This window comes from Mustelus asterias, chromosome 20 (genome assembly GCF_964213995.1).
Source record: "Mustelus asterias chromosome 20, sMusAst1.hap1.1, whole genome shotgun sequence".
NCBI lineage: Eukaryota > Metazoa > Chordata > Chondrichthyes > Carcharhiniformes > Triakidae > Mustelus > Mustelus asterias.
The window spans coordinates 15,063,665-15,077,038 of NC_135820.1; positions in this window are offsets into that span (position 1 = coordinate 15,063,665).

Sequence of the window (13,374 nt, forward strand, 5' to 3'; positions counted from 1 at the left end):
CTCATCTTGTTCCTCTAATCGCAATCTGTTGCTGCTCTCCAATCTCCTGACCCCTTAAGATGTTGACTATGCCCATTACCATATGCTCCTTTGTTTAGTTTGTCTGTTATTCGAGCCAAAGTGTTTCACTTCTCTATTCACGTCATTACTGTTCCCTACGCTCTTCATTACTCTCGTCTTGGTCGGTACGGTGGCCCCGTGATCAGCACTGCTGCCTCACAGCGCCAGGAACCCGGGTTCAATTCCGGCCTTGGGTCACTGTGGAGTTTGCCCGTTCTCATCTTGTCTGCGTGGGTTTCCTCCTGTGGTCCGGTTTCCTCCCACAGTCTAATGATGTGCGGGTTAGTTAGATCGATCATGCTAAATTGACCCGAGCATCAATGGGATTGGCAGTGCAAATGTGTGGGTTTGTGGGAGTAGGGCTTGGTCGGGATTCTGGTCGGTGCAGACTCGATGGGCCGAATTGCCTCCTTCTGCACTGTCGGGATTCCATGATTCTATGATTACGTCTCAATGGACACTTGTTTGGCAATTCCTCCTGCCTGTCCATGTCCCCTTGAAGTTTCATCAACCAACAATCCACAATATCCACACTTTTTTTCCATCCGTTAATTTTGAATTTTTTTCGCATCCGGCCATTCCTAGATGATGAAAATATATTAGAAAAAACAGGAATCACAACTTTCACCACTGGTGAAACTCGATTTTATTTTTTGTCCCCATGGGCAGTCATACTGACGTCTTCAAATATTCTCTCCGAATGTTCAATACCATATTGTAGCTGATGATGAAAACATTAAAAGAAAGCTATCTTCTGTGCAAGTTCGTTACAATTTGGCAGACATGGAGGAGACCTTGACTATGAAGAATGCTAATCGTTCACGAGATTATGAGATTTCAGCAGCTACGAGACCATTGAAATCAATATGGTTGGTGATGCACCCCTTTCAGCTGATGGAAAACGTGGCAACAGTGTATTGAGCCAATCAGTAGACTTGCTTTCCAGGATATGGCTATCACTATCTGTCATTTGTCATAGTGTGGAGATGCCGGCGTTGGACTGGGGTAAACTCAGTAAGAGTTTTAACAACACCAGGTGAAAGTCCAACAGGTTTATTTGTTAGCAAATGCGGTTAGCTTTCGGAGCCCGGCTCCTTCGTCAGATGGATTGGATATCTGCTCACAAACAAGGCACACAGAGACACAAAATCAAGTTACATAATACTGATTCGAAAGCGATTCTTTACAGTTAATCAAGTCTTAAAGATACAGACAATGTGAGTGGAGGGAGCATTAGGCACCGCTTCAAGAAATGTTTATTGTCTCCAGACAGGACAGCCAGTGAGATTCTGCAAGTCCAGGAGGCAAGCTATGGGGGTTACCGCGAGTGTGACATGAACCCAAGATCCCAATTTAGGCCGTCCATATGTGTGCGGAACTTGGCTATCAGTTTCTGCTCAGCGACTCTGCGCTGTCGGGTGTCGTGAAGGCTGCCTTGGAGAACGTTTACCCGAAGATCAGAGGCCGAATGCCCGTGAATGCTGAAGTGCTCCCCCACAGGAAGAGAACAGACTTGCCTGTTGATTGTCGAGCGGTGTTCATTCATCCGTTGTCGTAGTGTCTGCATGGTTTCCCCAATGTACCATGCCTCGGGACATCCTTTCCTGCACCGTATCAGGTCGACAACGTTGGCAGAATTGCAAGAGTAGGTACCGTGTACCTGCTCGATGGTGTTCTCACGTGAGATGATGGCATCTGTGTCGATGACCCGGCACGTCTTGCAGAGGTTGCTGTGGCAGGGTTGTGTGGTATCATGGTCACTGTTCTCCTGAAGGCTGCGTAGTTTGCTGCGGACAATGAGCTGTTTGAGGTTGTGCGGTTGTTTGAAGGCAAGAAGTGGGGGTGTGGCGATGGCCTTGGCGAGATATTCATCTTCATCAATGACATGTTGGAGGCTCCGGAGGAGGTGCCGTGGCTTCTCCGCTCCGGGGAAGAACTGGACGACGAAGGGGACTCTGTCCACCGTGTCCCGTGTTTGTCTTCTGAGGAGGTCGGTGCGGTTTTTCGCTGTGACACGTCAGAACTGTGGACCGATGAGTCGAGCGCCATATCCTGTTCTTATGAGGGCATCTTTCAGCGTCTAGAGGTGTCTCCTGCGATCCTCCTGATTCGAGCAGTTCCTGTGTATACGGAGGGCTTGTCCGTAGGGGATGGTTTATTTCACTTATTGAACACGTCCGGACGCTACGGATGAATGAACACCGCTCGACAATCACCAGGCAAGACTGTTCTCTTCCTGTGGAGGAGGACTTCAGCAGTCACGGGCATTCGGCCTCTGATCTTCGGGTAAGCGTCCTCCAAGGCAAACTTCACGACACACAGCAGCGCAGAGTCGCTGAGCAGAAACTGATAGCCAAGTTCCGCACACATGAGGACTGCCGTAACCGGGATCTTGGGTTCATGTCACAAATCGGTAACCCCAACAGCTTACCTCCTGGACTTGCAGAATCTCACTGGCCGCCCTGTCTGGAAACAAAACACGTTTTTTTAACCTGTGCCTAATGTTCCCTCCACTCACATTGTCTGTACCTTAAAGACTTGATTAGCTGCAAAGACTCGCATTCTAATCAGTATTCTGTAACTTGTTTTTGTGTGTCTCTTTGTGCCTTGTTGTGGGCAGATATCTACTCCATCTGACGAAGGAGCAGGGCTCCGAAAGCGAATGGCATTTGCTGCCAAATAAACCTGTTGGACTTTAACCTGGTGTTCTTAAAACTCTTAGTGGGTTGCCATCGTCACAGCACATGATACTTACACATAAGAGTATTATGGACAGTGACTTGACACCATTTCTATATGATGTACCTGCTACATGATAATTGACACAATGGAGCTGTACGAGAATATGATTTAGATAATGCAGACTGGTGTTAACTCTTCCGCGCAACTAATAGCACAAGGTCTACGGGAGAAAGGTTTAAGATTTTGCACAGGGACAATGAAATGCAGAACATTTTTTTAACACAATGATGGTGCTACCTGGAGTTTGCCGATTTGTGCCGTGGAAGTAGAAACAATCGATGATTTATCAAGTTACTTGTATGGGCTACTGAAATAAATTAACTTTCCTGGATATAGGGATCCAGCTGGGAAATGAGAGCGACAGGAGAATGTGCTGAGCTATCCTCTTCAAGGGCTTGTGTCTATCTGGTTCAGGTACAAATTATATAACAAAAAGTAAAATTGTACCAGTCTCACAGAGGGATAAACATAAGAACATAAGAACTAAGAGCAGGGGAATGGAATTCAGCTCCTCAAACGTGCTGGACCATTCAACACTAAATGGCTGATCTGATCTTGTTCTCGCTTCCACCTTCCTGCCTGGTCCGAATAACGCTTGATCCCACTACTAACTATAATCCTATTGATCTCCTCCTTTAATTTCGTTTCGTATCCAGCGTCCATTCAACACTGTAGTAGAAAATTCAACAGATTGACGATCCTTTGAGTGTATTAATTCCTCCTCATTGAGGTGTAGAATCTGCCACCCCTTAGCCTAAAACTATGGCCTCTCTTTCTAGAATGCATAACAAGGGGAAACATCAACACAACCCCTTCCCCTGCCAATCCCATTTAGCACCACACGTACCTCAATTAGATCTGCTCCATTCTTCTGTAACCCAGCGAGTATATACATAACTGTTCAATCTCTCTTAACCTTTCATCCCGAGAATCAATCTCGTGAACCTCCTATGGACTGTCTCTCACGAATTTGCATTCCTCTTCAAGTAAACGGAACTAAAACTGTTTCAAGTACTTCAGATACGTTCTCACCGATGTGCTATAGAGTTGAAGCAGCACTTCCCTTCTTTAATATTATATTCCATTCGTAATGAATGCCAAAATTCAATTCTGCCATTCGTGCACAGGGACAGCCGCATCGTTCTGAACCAAAGCATTTTCAAGTTTCTCTTCAGTTACATAATTTTGTCTGTCGATTTGTTAGACTAAATTGGATGACCTCACGTTAGATTCAGCTGGCAAACTTTGGCCACTGGCCTATCCTAACCATATGTAAATTTCTAATTTCCTCATTGCCACTTACTTCACCACCTATTTTAATCTCGTCTGCAAAATTGACTGCAATACATTCGATCCCTGCGTGCAAGTCTTTAATATAGATTTTAAATAATTGGATCAGAGGACCAAAACCTGTGGCACACCACTCGTTACAGCTTGCAAACCAGAAACAGTAACATTTATTTGCGCTCCTTGCTTTCTGAATTCTTCGTTACACATGTGATTTTGTGTTGTGTATTAACCTGTTGTGCCACATCTTACCAAAATGCCTTCTGGAAGTTTAGATGCAGTTCATCTACCCCATAATACATGTTGATGTTATGCCTTTGAATAACTATAGCAAATGAGTCAAACACTATTTGTCTTTCATTTAACCATTTTGTCTCTGATGGATTGCGTTTTAAAATGTCCAGTTACCATTTCCGTTATTTCAGCCAATGCATTTCAGATGAGAGCAGTCCGCTGTGCAAAGGAAAATTACTCAACACCGCCCTGCTTCTTTGTAAACCGATTTAACATTGTGTCTGCTGGTTACCGACCCGTGTTCCAGTGGAACCAGTTGGTCCAGTATTTAAGGGGCTGAAGGAAGCCATCGAGCTCAGTGATCTGGTTCTCCGGGGAGAAATGCTGTCACTCCATGTCTCCATATCCCGGAAAGTTCATTTTCTTCATTGTTGTTTTTTTCCCACTGATTCCACACACATTGACAGTGAATTCCATGTTATTATGCTCTCTGTATTACATAAATGTTCCTCCTCAGATTGTCTTGCTCATAATCTTAAATAGGTCACCCACAGTCCTTAAAATGATAAAACCACTACTGTGCAGAGATGGATCATTCCGGCCATCGCACCGGCAGTCACAACAATCCTACCGCACGTATTTACGCTAATAATCCCCCTGACACGAAGCAGCAATTTATAATGTCCAGTCACCATAACCCACACCTCTTAGGAGTGTGGCAGGAAAGCCACGTAGACACGGGGAGAATGTTCAAACTCCGCAAGGACAGTCACCCGAGGCCGGAATTGAACCCACGTCCCTGGCTCTGTGAGGCAGCAGTGCTAACCACTGTGCCACCGTGCCACGATATACCAGAGGGTTTTATAACTGTCAACATTTTCTGAATCATAACCTCATACAGCTATATCGTTTTAACTTTCAACTATTATGTACATCATAGAAAAACAATGTCAATCCACTGTCTATACCTACTCTGATTTGAAATGTTGATGTGCTGTGACCACGGCAGACATTGAAAGCCATATCATAGAATACAAGGTCATTGACGGGCTCAATGCAGTGTTGTTGTGTTTCTGATCAGCTCATGGAATTGGGTAACAAACCACATTGGTTTCTATGTCGTAGTTTCAATCAACCAATGACTGAAAACTGGCTGTCTCAAAGCAGGGTTGGAACAGATGTGTCAGTTTCATAGTGGAAAGATGCAATGAGTGTTGCAGGCGTCATTTCTTGGCCCTCAAACGCGCAATTGTTCACTATTTATATTAATAACCTTGAGGGAGGAACAGAATGTAAGTCTCCGAATTTGCTGATGATAGGAGGATGGGTGGAAGGTCATGTTGTGATGGGAACATTCGGCAAAGCGATATAGATGGATTGGATGACTGAGTGAAAACATGGCAAATGGAGTTTAATGTTGTGAAGTCATGCAATTCTGTTGGAGGAATCAAAAGTCAGATTTTTTAAAATTAAAATGGAGAGCGGCTGCAGGTGAGTGCAGTACACAGTGATCCTGATGTTCGAGTGCATGAATCACAAAAAGCTAACAGGCAGGTCCAACAAGTAGTTTAAAAGGCACAGGGCATGTTGGCCTTTGTTGCAAAGAGGTTGGAGTAAAAAAAGGGGAAGGTTTTGTTGCAATTTTACAGGGTGTTGGTGGGCCTCACCTCGAATTTGGCGAACAGATTTTGTCCCCTTACCCATACAATATATGGTAACTTTAAAAACAATCAGAAGAAGATTCGGTACTGTGGGTAGTTCCTGGCATGAGACGGTTGTCCAATGAAAAGACCCTAAATAATATATGTTTGCCCTGCCTGGATCATAGAAGAGTGAGGAGTTGCCTTATTCAAAAATATATGATCCTGAGGGGGCTTCACAGTGTAGATGGTTCGAGGTTTTCACGAGTGGGAGAGTCTTGAATAAGGGGACATAGCTACAAGATGATGGGTCGATCATTTAAAACTGTGTGGCAGAGAAATTCCTTCTCGCAGAGGGTGGTGAATCTCTGGAATTCCCTGCTCCAAAGAGTGGTGGAGGCTGGAACATTAGCAACATTCAAATTGGAGGTGAATAAATATTTGATAGATCGAGGAATAGAGGACTATATGGAAATCACACAGAAAAGGACTGGAGGCTTGCATCGGTCAGTTCTGATCTTACTGAATGCGAAGCAAGCCTGAATGGCCTGATGGCCTCCTCCTGTTTAGATTGATTAGCGTTCTTCATAATCAAAGTCTTGTCCTTATTTTCCCAAGTGGCATCAATAAGCCACATAAAGTTGTTTCTTTTAATGACTAGATTATTCGTTTTGCCAAGTGATACTGAACATTCCGACACAGCAACTAATGCGGTCAGTATGATTCGTCGAAGACGAAGATGTAAAATCGAGTTTTCCCAGTGGTGGAAGTTGGGTTTCTTCTTCCTTTACATGTATTTTCATCACCTCGGATTGGACGGAAATGGCAAACCTAACAAATTAGCAGATGAAAGAAAACTTGGGGATACAATGGATCATTGGGTGTGTTAAATTCAAAGGGACATGGACAAGCAGGAAGGTTGGGCAAAATAGAGCCCAGTGAGATTTAATGAAGAGAATAATGAAGTGAATGACTTTGGCAAAAAGGACTGGCAATATTAAATATGGTGAGGCCACAACGGAGTACTGTGTACAGTTTGGGCTCTTTACTTGGGAAATGATGGACTGGCGCTGGACGGGGTGCAAAGGAAATTCACTTGATCGGTTCCAGAGTTCAGAGGATTGATTTATGAGGAGAGATTGAGTATTCTGGGACTATGCTCATTGGACTTTCGAAGAATGAGAAAATTATGAAGGGAATATATGAGATAGAACCAGTGAGGCTTTTTCCACTGGTGAGTGAAACTAGAACTAGGGGGCATAGCCTAGCAATAAGGGGAAGCAGAGTTAGGACTGAGTTGAGAAGAAACCTCTTCACCCAAAGGGCTGCGAATCTGTGGAAATCCCTGATCCAGTGAAGCAATTGAGGCTACTTCGTTGAATGTTTAATGGCAAAGATAGATATCGTTTTGAACAGGAAAAGAATTAAGGGTTAAGGTGAACGGGCAGTTAAGTGGAGCTGAGTGTACAGAAAGATCCGCCATGATCTTATTGAATGGCAATGCAGGCTCGAATGGCCAGTTGGCCTACTCCTGCTCCTAGTTCTTATGTTCTTGATCAACGTTTATTTAAGAACACAGTTAAGATCTAATAAAAAAATCTATGTGTCACCAATCATAATATAAAGAGCAACCTTCACACTGCAACGACATTAGAAGTGAATATATTCCAAGCTAAACAATCCCATAAACATTCACCCCTCGCTCAACTTGTCACAGAAAGCAAGTATGCCCTTGTGGTGATGGATTTTGCAGCCTTTCAACACTTGCTGTGGATTGATCATTTCGAATTTAGTATTAAAGGTCTGACACGTTCCAATCCTACATTTTCCGCACGCCTCTCCATCGTGTTTTAACTACCAAATCTCAGACAGCAGAATTTTCACTCCAGAGACATATCAGAACATTGATTTCAGTCTGCAGTTCAGACCGCTTCTGCCGAAATGAAAATTAATACTATGGACTTCTGCAATCAAAACTGTCCAAACGCATCTAAACTGTCAATACTTTTCAACCAAGAATTCCAAAATGGACATAAAACTACTGGACAATGCTGAGGCGCAAATTTAAAATCAACAATATGCACATTATATTGGTTCAGCACCAGCACAGAGGACACCAGCACAAACTGTCTGGCAACAAAAACAATAATAACCATATCTGCTTAAAAAAAACTGCAGAGAACATGAATAAAATACATTACTTAAAGGCACACTCACATCACAAAATCCACCTTTAGGGAAAAAAATGAAACTTTGATGTTAAAAACTGGCTTCGTTTTCCAAAACCGTTTAATTTCATGCCACGAGTACTCTACAATAAATGTAAATGGATTATATAAAATCAAAACATGCAAACATAACTGCATTATGTCCATTTCAGTCCTTGTGTTCCACAATTGAACACTCCTCCATTCATCAAATTCGTGATACGTTACTTGTCATCTATGCTTCCGTTCTCTCCACCTGTCTTGAATCCTGCGTTGTTTACGATTTCAAACTCAATTTTGCTTTTATGATAATAAATTAGCTTTGGTAATACCCTCAGAAATCTAGGCAGCATCAGGGCAAGAAAACTTTCCATGTTTATGGCCTGGACTATTCAGAAAGGTCAATTAGTTTCTGTCCCTTTTCTTGCTAATTGGTCGTATCTCATTCTCTGCCTGGCAGTTCGACTCTTTTGTTTGCTTTAGATCTGCACTATCACATTGTGCACAGTCTGTGTCAAAGGCACAGAGCAGCTTGACTTCCTTGGTGTCAGAACACCTGCAATCATGGTTCCGGAGATCGTTGTGGCAGTTACGCTACTGTGAAAACCACCATAATATATTCCAACTCCAGTTGTGTACACTATGGTTTTACTGGGTATCCACACCTGTGAAGACGGTGCAGAAGCATTATGCCAGCAGCTCTGTTCAAATGACGGAACAGTTTTAGCAAACAGTCCCAGTTCTCGTTTTTTTTTCTTCTTGCCTGTTGATCCGCTATAGTACGATATTTTCACTCCTCAATCTTGATTTTGAGATCACACATGGCTGTTGATTTATCTACGATCCTGTTCACATAGATGATAAGCTGCATTTGACAGTACTGAAACTTATGTTCAGACAATTTGAACAACTCAGGAACAGTTTCGAAAGTATTCAACATAGCTTGTATCTGTCTCCACACCTGCTCCCCTTCCTCCTTCACATTTTTGTCCAGCAACTGGCTCTCCTTCTGTACGTTTATCAGTTGTATGCAATTGATCGAGACTTCTGCCTCCTGCATCTCAGACGAAGTAAATATAAGCTGCTCGTTCTGAAACTATGCCAACTTGAGAAGGTTATGTCGGCAAATATGTTGTTTAATTGAGAACTGCATTCCCGGCATCTACATCATTCACAATTAGTTTACTACTTCCCAGTTTATTTCCACCTCATTCTCCATGTGATTTTAATAACATTTCATGTGATTGCCATTTCCATCTCGAAGGAAACCTCAATCATCTACTGCAATTTCTGATCATTTCCACTTGATCCAATTTAATTTCAGGGATGTCAAATTAAGAGTCATCTCAATTTGGTTCTTCAATGAGTTGCAACCACGAAAACATCCTCCTTTTACATTCCTTCATGTTAAAACACCTTTTGAACTTATTCATATGACACATTATTTGAGTATTTCTTCGATCTGGCGTTCTTATAAAATAATTCACCTCAGTCAATTCACTTTCAATTTGATAAGACCTCCTATACCTTGATTTTAATTGTTCTCTTCCCACAGGTAGTACGACGAAGACTTTATCCCATTAGCAAATGTGCAATTGTTTGATTTCGTATCCGCTTCCTGCTTCCTCACATGCTGTGTTACTTTTAAATGTTGCCTATCAATTTCACCTGCTCTATTTGGTCTTTATCTACAATTTGAGTCATTGCCGAATAATGTAGCCTGAGAACGTTGACTCACCAATTATCCCTTCATCAATTAAAGTTGTCCTCTTACCTCTTGACCAAAAATCAATTCAAATGGACTGGATTTAATTGATACCCTAATTACAAAAAATACACGTGGACCTCATTTTTTCTCACTCCTTTGGATAATCTTGATAATAATTCCTCAACATTGTCTTTCACGTCTGATGCCGTCGTTCTAATGTTCCCTGCGATTCTGGATGTTACACAGTTGATTAAAATAGTTTCATTCTAAAATTATCTCCAACATTTATGAACAACGTTGATGTAAATCTTGATCCTTTGTCTGAGTGTATTTCTGTGGTTGGACCATATCGAGTTTTAAAATAAGTGACTCCTCGATCATCTTTTTAGTTGTAATATTGTGTGATGGAATGGGCTCTGCAAATCTCTAGGCAGATCCATTATGATGATTAGAAATTGATTCCGACAATTGTTTTTACAGAGAGTTCATAAACAATCAATTTATGCCCTGAGAAAAGGTTGCTCAAATTATTGAACGGGTATTAAGTGTGCTGGTTTTACCATCGCTTTAGACTTTCCAATCTTCGAAGTTCAGCACACATCTCCACCCACTTCTACTGAGCAACTCCCAGAGAGGAGAGCTTTCATTCCAGAGAGGCAAAAAAACCATTGCTTTCAACTGCAGTCCAAATAGCTTCTGCCAAAATGAAAGTGAAACATTTGGGTGTTTTCTGTGAAAATCAATCAGTCCAAAGGCATCTGAACTGTCAATCATTCTTCAAACAACAATTTCAAAAGGTTCATCTGATTCCACAAAACTCGATTAGGCGCAGGATAAGAATCAACGAGATGCATATTATATTGTTTCAGCAACAATTTGAAGAGACTATCCAGGTTGATTAAAAAAACAATTATTAGGAACACGATTAAAATACACATTTTAAAGAAAAAGTAACGTCAAAAAAGAACCCTCAGAATGCGTTTCGTTTCACTGAGATCGCTTCTCATTTTTTGAACACCAGGAATTATCACCCAATTTACTCACTGATCCATCATAGAACATTCTCGTTGCAGACAATGTAGTGAATCTCCACTATGCTTCCTCCAATTCCGATATATCCTTTCACAAAGGTGGGCAGAAAGATTGTCCAGATGTTGTCTCACCATGAACTTGTTTACCTGTAGAAAGATGTTTCCAATATCGTCCTTCAACCCTCTTGCATTAAATGGCAAGAGACCATTTGTCTTCCTAATTATTTTCTGCGGCTGCATGTTCACTGTGTGCATTCCATCTACGAATACTCCAATGTATCTTTACCCATCAACACTTAGAAGATTCAGACTGTTTAAAAAAACGATGCTGCCTTTCTATTCTGAGAGCCAGTGTACAACTTCACACTTCCATCCAGATGTTCAATTTTCGGCGTTGTTTACACTTCACTTGAATGTGTTGCATTATCTCTGTATCCCTGGCACAACATAACTTTCGTTCTAGCTTCCTGCCATCAGCAAACATTACCTTCTATAACTTCGTACCAACCATTCATAAAGTTGCAAAATAGACAAGGCCCGCCACTGATCCCGATGGCACCAACGATTCAGTTGTTGTCAATTTAAAAATGACAACATTTGGAGTTTTGTTCTCTCTCCAATTTATCTCAATCAACAAATCATTAAAGCATGGTCCATGATACTCAGCTCCATGAACCTTTATTTTTCTTTCAATGATTGTTTGCCAACATATCGAAGGTATTTTTGAAATCAACGGATACAAAATAAATAGTTTTCCTTTATCTATCCCATTATTTGTGCTGTCAAAGCTGTAGCAAATTTGTCACACAAAGATTCTCCTTAATAAAACTATGCTGAACTGTTCTAACAACGTTTTTAACAAACTTCAATTTTTATAGTTAGGACTTCTTCATGGTATATTCCAGCATTGATTTGGTTCCATTTGATTTATTATTGTCACAAGTATTAGATGCGGTAAAAAGTATTTTTTCTTACTCCCTTTACCGACAAAGCATACCGTTCTTAGAGATGGTAACGAGAGAGTGAAGAATGTAATTTTAGAGCTATATGTAGGGTGTAGAGAAAGATCAGTTTAATGTATCGTAGGTCCATTCAAACGTCTGATGGCAGCAGAGAAGAAGCTGTTTTTGAGTCGGTTGATACTTGACGTCAACATTAGTATATTTTTTCCAGACGGAAGAATGTGGAAGAGTGTGGGGTGTGTCGTGTTCTTACTTATACTGGCTGCTTTACCGGACCCGCGAGAAGTTTAGACAGAGCCAATGGATGGGAGGTTGGTTTGCGTGATGATACTCGGCTACATTCACGATCTACTGTAGGTTCTTGCGGTCTTGGGGAGAGAAAGAGCCATACCAATCTATGATTTAACCAGAAACAATCCTTTCTATGGTGCATCTGTAAAAGATGGTCAGAGCCGAAGCTGACATGCCAAATTTCCTTCTTCTTTTGAGCATTTAGAGGCGTCGGTGGGCTTTCTTAACGATAGTGTCGGCATGGTGGGACCAGGAAAGGTTTTTGGTGATCTCGACACTTTAAAGCTTGCAAATTTTGGTCATTTCTAATTCGTCGCTGTCATGATGTGAAGATGCCGGCGTTGGACTGGGGTAAACACAGTTAGAAGTCTCACAAAATCAGGTTAAAGTCCAACAGGTTTATTTGGTCGCAAAAGCCAAAAGCTTTCGGAGCGCTCACTGCTCCTTCGTCTGGTGAGTGGGATTTCTGTTCTCAAACAGGCCATATAAAGAGACGAATTCAATTTACAAAATAATGGTTGGAATGCCAGTGTTTACAGGTAATCAAGTCTTCAAGGTACAGACAATATGAGTGGAAGAGCGTTAAGCACATGTTAAAGAGATGTGTACTGTCTCGAGACAGGAAGGTTAGTGAAATTTTGCAAGCCCAGGCAAGTCGTGGGGGTCACAGATAGTGTGACATGAACCCAAGATCCCGGTTGAGGCCGTCCTCATCTGGGCGTTACTTGGCTATCAATGTCTGCTCTGCAAACAGACCACTGTCTACTGCAAACTACCCAGCCTTCAGGAAGCTACGACATCTTCTCCGGAGCCTCCAACATGTCATTGATGAAGACAAACATCTCGCCAAGCCCATCGCCATCCCCCCACTTCTTGCCTTCAAACAACCGCACAATCTCAAACAGACCATTGTCCGCAGCAAACTACCCTGCCTTCAGGAGAACTGTGACCACGACACCACACGACCCTGCCACAGCAACCACTGCAAGGCGTGCCCGATCATCGACGCGGATGCCATCATCTCACGTGAGAACACCATCCACCAGGTACACGGTACATACTCTTTCAACTCGGCCAACGTTGTCTACCTGATACGCTGCAGGAAATTATGTCCCGAGGCATGATATATTAGTGAGACCATGCAGACGTAACTACTATGGATGAATGAACACCGCTCGACAATCACCAGGCAAGAGCGTTCTCTTCCTGTTG